Source organism: Vanessa tameamea, chromosome 14 (assembly GCF_037043105.1).
Source record: "Vanessa tameamea isolate UH-Manoa-2023 chromosome 14, ilVanTame1 primary haplotype, whole genome shotgun sequence".
NCBI classification, from domain to species: Eukaryota; Metazoa; Arthropoda; class Insecta; order Lepidoptera; family Nymphalidae; genus Vanessa; species Vanessa tameamea.
The window spans coordinates 6,587,916-6,600,885 of record NC_087322.1 but is presented as its reverse complement, the minus strand read 5'-3'; the positions used below and the strand labels follow the sequence as shown (position 1 = coordinate 6,600,885).

The 12,970-nt window shown below is 31.1% G+C and overlaps 2 protein-coding genes across 7 annotated transcripts in view; one reads left to right on the top strand and one right to left on the bottom strand.

Annotated features, from left to right (window-relative positions):
- LOC113398796 (furin-like protease 1) overlaps positions 1 to 12,970 on the top strand; it is a 162,903-nt gene that overhangs the window by 59,288 nt on the left and 90,645 nt on the right. The window lies entirely within an intron of this gene.
- LOC113398573 (alpha-tocopherol transfer protein-like) overlaps positions 1 to 12,970 on the bottom strand; it is a 176,499-nt gene that overhangs the window by 142,607 nt on the left and 20,922 nt on the right. The gene's annotated exons all lie outside the window — the stretch shown is intronic.

Sequence of the window (12,970 nt, the reverse complement as noted above, 5' to 3'; positions counted from 1 at the left end):
TACTAATATATAGATATTAAATTTACTTTAATAAAATTGTCAGTTTGTTTGGGAATCACGCCTAAATTCACACAGTCGATTTTTTTTTTAAACTTTTGCGTACAATATATAACGGTTAGACGAAAAACTGGTACGGTATTGTATGACATTTAAATGACTTATGCAATGTACCTGACGGATACGTAATAAGGATTCCACAATAAATATCTACATATATTAATAATTTCGTGCAGGTCTATTTATATCGATAAACTCGATCAAATCCTATCCACAATTATACATCGTTAAAATATAATGACTTTTAGCGGTCAACATTTATACGCTAAATCCGTATAATTGAGATATTTCGATATTAAACCGATGATATTCAATGACATGACAGTTCAACGAGCAGCAATGTTAGACGTTTACGGGTGCGTTCAGAAAGCTGTGTGAAGGATGATTATTGTTAGTTTTCACCTCCTTAAATAGAAAATATAGATGTTTGTTATATAATTATAGTTATAAATTAAATAACGTTATAAAAAATATAACTTATAATTATATAACGTTTATAAAAAATATATATAAAAGTTGTTTATGTTTAGTTTTATTTATTACACTTCAGTGAAGCCGGGTCTTCATCTACTATGTAATATATTCGAACATAAGCTAAGTTCAAACAATTTATCTAAGTTATTTTAATTGAGTTCTGCTCATTTTGTAGTTTAACATTTTTGAGATAAACAATTGCATTAATAAATAATGCAACGATAACTAATAGTACTAATATGAATTACATAAATACATTGTAAATAATATAAAATTAATAATACTTTATATATGTACATACTAGCGATCCGCCCCGGCTTCGCACGGGTGCTATGCTGATATTAAATGTACTACAGAATGTCTTACAACTTTCACAGCTTTTCTGTCATTAGACTATACAAACCGCTACATCCCTGTGTTTTAAATCTGTAATATCGTTGAAAATATTCATTTAAAATACATACTGTTAAGGGCCATATTGATCTATATTAAATTCACAATGTATATAAGGTACTTAATTGGATAAGAATTAATGCTGTATTGCTTAAAAAGCGCTTTGAAAATAAGCCATTATTTCTCGTAAAAAGTAAAGGATAAAAAAAGATTGTGGATTATCCCTAAGAGATAGACATATACCATCGTGGATTTTTTTGAAGACCCTTTTAAGGTGTACAATACTGTAGTATATTATTTTGATCTATCTCGTAGGGTTCAGCCAGACTTTGCAATGTAAGCGCAAAAAATGTGTTTATTTACGACATCACTTCAGAAACCTCTAAAATTATCAGTGTTTCTCTACTATATTATGCATATATTAGACATATAAATCTTCCTATTGAATCAATCTATCTATTAAAAAAAACCGCATCAAAATCCGCTGTGTAATTTTAAAGATCTAAGCATATATAGGGACAGACAGCGGTAAGTGACTTTGTTTTATACTATGTAATGATATGTGTCTGAGTATCGTATTATAAATGAAAAAGCATAGATCCAAATTAATATCGTTTGCTATTGAAAATTTTTAGTATCATAATTTTTTCTTAAAGTAATGAGCTTAAATTAAATCCGATATGCGATAGCAAAAGATAGAGAGCATTCTGAAACCTTTTTTATCCCAGAAAATGAGTATTTTTTAGGGAAAATGTCATATCTATGTATATGCTTCATTTTTGTGTCATAAATTAAGGACTAATATTGTATAAGAATGATATATCACAACCACCAATACCGTTTCAATAAATATGATTTATATCTCAACTACGTTTACTAATATCCTAGTCGAATGGGACAACACGATACTAGTAGGCATTTATATGGAATATAAATAGTGCCTTTGTCAGATGGTTTTGTTTAGTAAAGACGCCTCGCCTATTTTCCCAAGAGCTCTCAAACCGAAGAGTCGTTAGCGAGCGCGTCACTACACCAGCTTAAAAAATTTTAAACGTCATTTTTATACGTATATTTTCTCCGTCGTTTTTTTTGATATATTTTAATTAAAAGAAAATGAAATTTACGTTTGTCATGTCAATCGTCTAAATTTAAAGGGGTTACTTATAAACAAAATAATATTATTAGGATTAAAACCTTCGTCAAACCGTACTGTATCTTCTGGTGCAAGTTTTATGTATATTGGCTTAGTAGTTTTTTTTTTATTAGGCATTACAAAAAAAACTTCTCCTCATTTATAAATATAGATTTGTCTTTCGTATAATATTATGCTTCAACTCCACATTGATATGCTTATTTATTTTAAGATCACGTTGTAAGGTATTAAAATTATTATACATTTTGTAATTGTTGGACTTTCTTTGTTCTAGCCATTACAAAATAATGACTACATAAAAATGTAGCTCAATTTGCATAGTATTAAGTCCGTAACAATTGGTGATTAAAGATAAATTTGTTAATTTTTTTCCGCTTTCGTTAATTTTCTGTACTTTACGAGACTATAATTCAAATAAAATGTTGAACGTTCAAGAAGAACGAAATATCTACAAAGATTTAATACAAAATTATCACGATAATTATTTTATTGTATGTAGATATAAATATATTGTATATTTTTTAGTTTTTATAGATTCGTTGTCTAGTTTTGATATATATTTAGACGTAAAAATTGCCCAACTGATAGTAAGCGGTTATCAGCGCCCATATACATTGACGCTGTAAGAAATTACCATTTCCATTGTTAATTTGTTAGTTATGTCATGTTTTTGTGCCTGTAGTTGCACTTAACCTTCAAACCGGAGCACAGCATTTTTATTGTGTTTGGGCGTTGAATATATGATAATTGGATCACATAAACACGTTCAACGAATCAAACGAAACCTAATTATGTTATGTACATAATAATATAGAATATATTAAGATTTCCTTAGCAGCATCTTGAAACAAGTGTCATTACAGAGAGTATTTTGGGATCGCGCTGCATATCCTCCGATAGTTTACTCGACTTCGTACATACTTAGTTAATGACTTTCAAGGGCGTTACTCAGACCCTTATAACTGCTAGATAATATTGCTCGGGATGTAGATTGCTATATTTGAAGATTGTTCTTGCTATATTAGTTACCTTTAGATAGTTTATTCATAGCGATCTAGTAGGATTACATAGAAGCTTAGATTATGACTGTCAATCTTTTAATATTGAATCAGTAATTCTTGTTTATAAAATAATCTCATGTATCTCGGAAACGGCTCTAACGATTTGGCTCAAAATTTGTACTTAAAAAAGGTTACTTAAGTTTATCAATATGTTATTTTTTTTCTCTGAAGAACTCATTAACGCGTTTCGCCCGCATGGATCGTTGGGACTATTGGCGGTACCCTCTCCTTCCCTTCGAAGGGCACCACGGGATCACTTGTGCATATAACCGTGGCATATATCAGTCCTGAAAAAAAAACCTAATTTTTCACAAAAAAAGGTAAGCGCTTAATTTTTAACCCTTTCCCTGCTATATATCACGTGTGAGTCATGATTTTTGTTAACTATTGTGTTGGCATATGTTTATCGTAAAAATTAGTTAATTTTAAAACGTACTAATTATAATATATTTTTTCTGTATTTTCACCTAACAGTTTTTTCACCAATACGCGATTGCTGTCCTAAGGTTGCCTTCCCTTTTGAAAAAGAGGCTTGGAGTTAAGCTAGGTTTCGTCTTGATAATATTCATGATAATTTTATTATAAAAAACGCTATATCGAATTAGGCGAAAATTCAATCAGGGTTTTTATTATGATAGTACGCATTGAGTAAAATTCGTTTATACTCGATGTCATAATTGATTCTCCAGAAAAATGAGGCCAACGAAACGTAAAAATGTTTAATCAAACTACTGGGGTCTCTTAAAGTGAAATCTTCACCATAAAATTGTCATTTAATGAATTTATTTTTATATTTAAAAAAAAAACATTTAAATGAGAGTTTAACAAAAAAAATTTTTATCTCTTTTCTGAAATGAAAAATTAATTGTATAATTATTTTAATCGCAATCATAGTTCCAAGTATCGTTATAATCTTTGCTTGCCTTATCTCCTTTATTTGGGGTCGGCGCTTGTTTTTCTTTTATTCATCTCTAACTTATTACATAATTCAACAATAATAACAACAAATAACTCACCACGTGTAGTAGTCATTGAATATGGAACATAAGCAATACGTTCGAAAGAAACCGGTGTCATCGTTTAAAAGAATGTTTGTAAAAAAAAAAGCGAAATACATACATTATATAAAGTGATATTATATTAATGATCTAGTAAAAAAAAAAGATTAATATTGCGTAATATTAAATTCATAAGCATAAGAGCCGATATGACCGAGTGGTTAGAACACGTGCATCTTAACCGATGATTTCGGGTTCAAACCCAGGCAAGCACCACTGAATTTTAATGTGCTTAATTTGTGTTTATAAATCATTTCGTGCTCGGCGGTGAAGGAAAACATCGTGAGGAAACCTGCATGTGTCTAATTTCAACGAAATTCTGCCACATTTGTATTCCACCAACCCACAGCAGCGTGGTGGTATATGCTCCAAAACTTCTCCTCAAAGGGAGAGGAGGCCTTAACCCAGCAGTGGGAAATTTACAGGCTGTTAATGTATTTTAATTTTTGTATTATGATACACACGTTACATTGTCTCTCTCTACGACTCGTGATTAAAATTCTGGTCACTCAAAGCTACTAAGTAGATGATATGGGTGATCTGGCTTATCGGGTACCTGATATGATAAGAGATCTGCCACACCATTGCCACATTAATACTGTAAAATCTATTAATCATTTCTTATATCCCCAATGCCAACTTTGGGAACTAAGAAGAGTCCTTTGTGTCTGTTATTATACTGGCTCAGTCATCCATGAAACCGGAACACAACAATACTAACAATAAGTTCTGTTTGGCGTATTAACGTGGTACCTAACGGACCGGTGGCTTGCACAAATCTAAAAAAAAAAATTACGGGATAACATATCTGTATGTACTAATATATAGTTTCGTAGTATGTCGTGAACAAAGTTGGTTAGTTAAAAATCTATAGTTATTGGCTCGAAGCACTAAAGAAGTCAAGAAAGAAGAGGAACTGTGATAACGGTCATGATTATTTGTCTAAAGTATAGTTTCAATGTTTTTCGTTTTTTTTTTAAAGTGTTAGTTCTAATATTCATTATAAGATTTTATTCTAAGAGTTTATGATTTTCCCCCTTTAAATAACAAGAATATAAAATATTTTAGGATACGTGTAGTATTTGTTGTGGGATAGCAATATTTAAGTTGGCAGTTCGAATTTAAGTTCCGTGTTTCTTGGCTCCAGTATGCAACGTAAAAGTTCAATTACAAATCCACTAGTGCTAGTATATCGAAGATGTTTCATCGGAAATCTGTAGCCGAGTTATTTCCTTTAAGAAAATAGCGGAAATAAAGGTGGCAGGAGGAATGATCGAGGATATTTCTATTCGGGAATTGATGTGGAAATCGAAGTAATTCCAGGTCGCTATGAAACTAGTCGGCCATATGCGAATAAATATTTTATTCTAACTTTCAGTTTTACGAAGTCTTTCATCACGACTTTTGAAAGGTTTCATTTTTCTTATTTATTTTTTAAAAATTGCAGATGTTCAAATATTATACTTGAGATTGGTATCTGTTTAAATATATTTGAAGAAAAAGAAATAATTTGCAATCCGATAGTATGTATATACATACATAGATCGAGAAGCTATCTGGAAACCGGTTGTCTTGGTATGGGCATGTTATGCGGAATGAGGACCATGTTGTGAGAATGTTACTTGTGAGATGACGTCCGACAGAGAAGTATGGAAGAAGAAGACATGCTGCGCCGACCCCAAGTAAAATTGGGATAAGGGCAGGAGTATGATGATGATAGTAACTACTAAAAAAAAAATTCTTACGAATTAATAAAGAATTTATTTTGAAAAAGGTTACTGGCCGGTTAAAGAGCGTTGCTATGGATGTATAAAAAAAATGAAAAACGTAAAAAAAACAATTCTAGCTGAACTTATGTATATTAATGGAGGTTTAATCATTTTGGTGGCAAATGTAGATGAGTGACTTGCAGTTTACAATGAAATGAAATTAAAACAAAACATATCGTTTATTTGGAAATTCCTAAAATATCTTTTGAATAAACTCACTAGTTTATAATAAATAGCATAGCAATAACACTATTAAGATATGTGTATGCTATAAGCCGCGGTGACGCTCGCATGATTGTCATGAATATGCAAAACTCTCCTTTGACCTAATTTTCACTGTACTCTAGAGCACTTCTATTTGCTTTCAGTAATTTTATAAAAAATCCTCAAAGTAGGCTGTATCGCAAGTTAAAAGAGGCTTATATTACAGGTATATTGTATTTATTTTATGGTGTAGGTAGGCAGACGATCAATGGGCCATTTGGTGGTATGTGGTCACCATCGCCCATAGACAATGGCGCTCTAAGAAATATTGACCATTCCTTACAGTACAAATGCGCCACCAACTTAAGATGTTATTTCCCTTGTACCCGTAGTTACACTGGCTCACTCTCCTTCCGTAGCACAACAGTACTGTTTGGCGGCACCAAGTGAAATATATTTTATGTTTTAATTATTAATTATTATACAACAACATAAATTTATAACATTATTTGGGTTTTGAAACATAACGTTACGTTTTTTTATTATACATGTGGAATGCCTTCAATGATTAATTTATCACTGGAGAATTATTTGCCAATAAATTTGGAAAGTTCGTGTCATGTCACGCATACATCATATTAAGGTTCCATAGTCATACTACGAAATATCATTTAACAGAATTAATGTGGCCAATAGTTACCGTTTAATTGTGTAAATTAAATCCGTCCCTAGTTATTATTAATGTTCCCTCCATTAATAAAAAGGTTTGAAGCCTACACATAATTATTGTTTTTTTACTCAAACTCTAATAGTCGATATAAGCAAATTAATCATTCCGTTTTGTATAAATAAACACACAATACCTTGTACTACTGTTGTTGTAAATAATTCGGCGGGATTGTGAACTATTTCGGTTCAAAATTTGCAGTTCTAAGATTAAATATATCTTAAAGTTCAACCTCTTGTCGCTGCGTCCTATTTTGTTTTCCTACAAACTCAACAAAATAATTACGGTCATCAATCCTTAATGCCAAGGCTGAGTAGTCGTTTGATTACTGACAATTAACAAAAACATGATACGTGTTTATACTAACCATTTGTGATACTATAGAGCCGATATGGCTTGGTGGTTGGAACATATTAATCTTACCAGAAGACTGTGATTTCAAACTCAGATGAGAACATTCGAATTTTAATATGCTTAATTTGTTTTCAGCAAACTCAATTTTAACAGTTACTTAAACCACATCTTAGTATATATTTGATGTGTCTTGTGTTTGATGGACTATAATATCGGTTTGTTATACCGATATTGTAAAAAATTGTAAAATTAAAATATAAGTAATTTATTGTTATTTTCGCACGCACTAATTTCAGATTTCGGTACAAATTATGTAAATTTTTAGGTGAATCATATCAGGCTTTAATGTTTGCTCAATCACAATTCATGATCATCATGTTTATTGTTGTTAAATATAATGTTTATAATGTAAGAGATCAACAACATTGCATGAAGCCAATGAATTATTAAAATTATGTAATCGCGGTCGCGATAGTAAATCAGATAAAGAATAGTTTTATTTCAATTTCATATTTAATCAAGCTAATTTGATAAATTGTAATTTATTTTAGGTTTAGATATGTACATAAACATACATATAGTGCAATTTTAACAGAGCCCACGATATTTACATATATTTAAAAACGAAATTAGTACGTTTCGAATAAACTTATTAGATGATAGAAAATGTTTTATTAAATATTTTTTATTAGACTTTATCCGAACGTAACGTCATATCGTACTTCGTTAAAATGGTTCACAATACCGTGGATATATAAGAGTTCCCGCGGGATACTAAAAAAGAGTACCATATTTTTACTATACTATATAATAAACGATGGATTTAAATGAGCCTTTATGGTTAATTTCATCCCGGTTTATTTTGACACAGGAGAAATCTTCGAAATAAACCCGACCCGGGGGCCGGGGGACCGAATTATTAAAACCCACTAAAACCTCTGGTTATCGTATCCTCCGATATATCGGGAGTTGAGGAAACGCTTCGAAAATTGTCTTTATGAATCGAAGTGTCATGTCAACAACTAAAAATATATTCACAGGGTATTCAAAAACTATAATCTGAATAACAACTAACGCAAGCCAATTTACGGGATCAGCAGTCCGTAGCATTAATATGTATGTATGATCAAATCGCACCGTGCGTCAATTGTCACAGGTCGATTTTGCGCTCTTGATTGATACGTATAGAATATTCAAGTATTTGTTGTGGTCTGCATGTGATTGCGTTTGTTTTTTATTACATTTCTACCAGCTTATGTTATAATCAACGATCGGCATATTTTGTCGATAAAAATAAATATGTTTTATACGAAAGAAGAAAAAACACAAATTTCATAGGATTTTTAAAATAAGAAATGCATATTGTAACAATACGAAGTTTGAATAAAAGGAAATAATCTCTTCCGTTTGAATAAGTAAACGATAAAATTACCTGACATGTTAAGGAGATGTCGATTACGTTCGAGTATTCTGGAATAATCCCCCGATTTTCCCTTTCAGCGAAGCCATTGAGAGAAATATGTTTTAAATGTTGGAAGAAATGCAATTTTTATGTGAGAGGGGGATTTTTCATTACTCGTCGAAACACCCTCGTTCTCTCCGCACCGTTCCATTCTTTATAGCCGTAATATTGTTTCGTCTCACCGTAGCTAAATAAATGTTTGTATGGAACCCGCGTACCGGTCGACATTCGGGATCTTCGGAAACGATTTCAACAATATTGGATGTCGGGATATTTTAGCCGATGTAAAGGGCACATTTTATTGCTCGATTTGTTATTAATGGGGAAAATTCTAGGAAAATTGGATAGATTAATACCCATCTAAATGTAAATTATTCGAATTATCCGTGTTCCTTGTACAAAAGACTGTTAAGTTAATTTATAAACTTTAAGAATATAGCCACCGTTTCAAAACGCAATTATAACTTCTGATAGTCACACCGTTTTTTCTTCAACGAGACAACTTGTTCTTAGACGTTCGAAAAATATAATTTCGAATTAATTGTATTGACAAGAAATACATTTTTAACGGCACAAGATTTATTTAAGATATATTATAATAAAAAAGTAACTTGAGATCTTGAAGATATTTTACTATGTGATCAATATGCAAGGATGAATAATATTTAATTTTAATGAAGACATTAATTTCATATGAATTATTTATAAGAAAATAAGGTATAATTGTAAATCATTTTTATGATTTAAATATCGGAAACCAACTATTTAAGAGGTATTGATTTCCTAAAAATATGTATTCAATCTAATAACTATATAATTTAAACGATTGTTGCTTAACATATCAGCTATACAAACGGAAGTTACTTACTAAATATACAATAAACTGGTCAAATAATATCTGAAATTGGACATCCTATTGACCGATTTCGCCCACGTTCCCTGTCTAATCGAAACTAGCCAATTACGCAAAATATATTACAGTACACATATTCTAAAAATCCGATGGGACAGCTAATCTGACACGATCAGAAACTGGGTTTAGTAGCATAACCAACAGTTCCATGCTTTCCAAGGCATTGGAATGTAAACAATTCTAGACACCGAGCGGCTGATTTACTCACGGAAAAAAGAAATCCTGAGCCAAGGTTTGAGCAGCCTGTAAATTTCCCACTGCTGGGCTAAGGCCTCCTCTCCCTTTGAGGAGAAGGTTTGGAGCATATTCCACCACGCTGCTCGAATTCGGGTTGGTGAAATACACATGTGGCAGATTTTCGTTCTAATCAGACAGCAGTTTAAATAGATATTTAATCGCCTTTAAAAAATATCTTCAGATTATATGAAAATGATTTTAGTTCAAAACGGAGCCCGAGGGTAACGAGACGGATTGAACCTTCCCAATTACAGATTCTAGTGACGAGGCGAAAAGCCTAGAGCGCTGACTCAACTCATTTCTCTCAAAGAACAACTGATTTTTTTTAAGGACGTTTGTTTATAATAGGTTTCCATTCGATTTAAAATACATAAATTGTCTATTTTTAATATATTATTATTATTACATGCCTTATTTTTTGAGTGTAGTAATAGATATCCTATTGTTTGTTTCTTTAATCAATGATAATGGAATTTCTTTTGATATGGCATCAATGGGTTCACTATCAAAGGATTGCGACCAAGAGGGTTAACTTTTCCAATAAATGTCCGAAGAAATTTCAATTATTTACTTTGTACTAAAATCAAAAGAATAAACTTTATGAGGTCCTCGATTAAAGGATTATAAAAAGATAGAGCGCCGTTTATACATTATCATTTGTGAATAAGGTTATTTAATCAAGTATTAGGTATATTATACTACTAAATAAAAATGAAATCATCCATCATCTTAAACCATCTACTTTGTGATGGTCTTTGTGAAATGTTAACTTTTTACTAGGACTAATGCCTTTCACTTTATGAACCACTTTCTAGCGATGTCTTTGAAATAGTTCATTCTATTTATATTCTTACTCTCATTTCATCACATCTTAAAACTCTCAGAGAGTTATTGAGCGTTGGTCTACTAATAAGTGGAAGGGAAGGATACCTAAAATTATATATTATACTGGTTTAATATAATGTTTTGCGTTTCATGCTCTTTAAATATTATTGTAATCGTGTAACGATTCGTATTTTGTTAAACAATCATTTAATAAAAAAGAAAAGATAATTATTATATTTATATTATTAAAAGTACGCATATTTTTTAATGTAAAATTTTGCATACATGAGACATCATATTTATATTTAACATACTTAATAATAACAGTAATTCATTAATAGTAAACTACGAGTATGTCATCAACGATATTCTACATTCATTGGTTCAGTGGTCATATTTTTAATTAAAATTAAAATAAGTATTAAACCTCTTTGTATTAATTATTATTATTCCAAAAAAAAACATGAGACAATAATGTTGCTTGCTCATAGTCCATATTCGTAATGTCATATTCCGTGTACTACATGAACAATTTTTTTATGTCACACTAGCTGTGCCCGCGACTTCGTGCGCTTTGTTTGAATTTAAGTTATTTGGATATAGTAGCGTGATTTTATTTTTATTCTATATATAATTCTAAAATAAAAGTAGCCTAAGTTACTCCTTATTACATCCGCTATCTGCCAGTGAAAGTGTCGTCGAAATCGGTTCAGCCGTTCCAGAGATTAGCCGGAACAAATAGACAGACAAAAATAGTAAAAAAAAATATTTTGGTATATGTACCGTGTATACATACATATGCATTTAGTAAAAATGGGTTATTTTAATATAACAAACAGACACTCCAATTTTTTTATATGTATAGATAATGAAGGCGGGCTGGCAAATTTGTTACATATTAGTAAGTGGTCATCAGTGCCTATAGTCATTGTACTTTAAAATATATTAATCATCCATTTCAATCAGTTCAAGCACACGGTTCAGGCATCTTTCAAAACGAAACTAAATATTCCTGTTTGGTGGTAGAATATAATGAGTCGGTGATACCTACTCAGACGGCCTTAGAAAGCCACCATGTAAAATTACTAGTATAAATATTCTCGTTACGGAGATTGTTTCTATAACTCTAACCATTTGAAGTACCTCAATATTTGGTAATTTTGAACAAGTTCCATACATTTTTTCTATGTTCAATATTGGAAAGTTATTTCTATTATACAATAGTAAAAATAAAACAGTCAAGTATTTTCTATAACAGGTATTGTCGTCATATCAAGTGTAACGGTGAAAAATCACTATTGATTTCAAACAATTGTTTCTATTTCATAGTATCGGTAACAATGTATTGTTCTCCTATATTTTTGTCAGTCAAATATTTCTGAACTTCATATTCGAATAAAGTTTTTATTTATACGGTCAGAGATTATCTGATATCGAGAGGTCACTTATGCTTCCGTGTACTGACAATGCTCGATATATCGTGCATTGCAATTGATCTGTCAACCGCTATCTAAATTATCATGTCCCTTGGGTCTATACTCGGGCTCACTCACCCTTGTCACTGAAACACGACACATCCTTCACTCGTCCATTCTATAATATCTGACTAGTCGAACCTACTTATCATCCACTGGACAAACGAGTATTACTTTTATTTAATACCTGTCTAATTACCACAGAGTATAAATATAATCTTTTAACGTTAAAGAAAAGCTATTTTTGGTCACATTTTAAAATTCCTCTTCGCTATTTTCAGTAGCCGTGGTTTTAATATTTGTTGTATAAGAACAGATGTGAATCGTTTTAAAATAAACACGTGATTCTTCACACGATTATCTTAACGTGATAGATAAATAAACATGCATTCCGACTTCGAGATGTTATTTAAATTTTTGTTTTGTTTGGTAATGCGAAGCGAGCAGCCATTTGTTAGCGCATTGACATCGTAAATAACAAGGTTTAATTAATTAACATTTTTTTGTCAAAGTGATTTTAGTGAAATATTTAAAAATATACAAGTATATAATTGTATACATTTAATTATACAATTTGTATTTTATGAAGACAGTAAAGTATAGCAAACAAGATATATTTTGCTTAGAAATGAGTTCTTGTTTGTTCAATATGAATGAATGAAAGTCTGTAATAAACGTACATCATTAAAAGATAATTCAAGTCGTCACTGGACACCGGCAGATGCGAAACATCGTAATAGATGGTTAGCGAAAACCATCAATTGAAAATCAAAGAAAACCAATAAATATAACAAAGAACTTCGTTGAT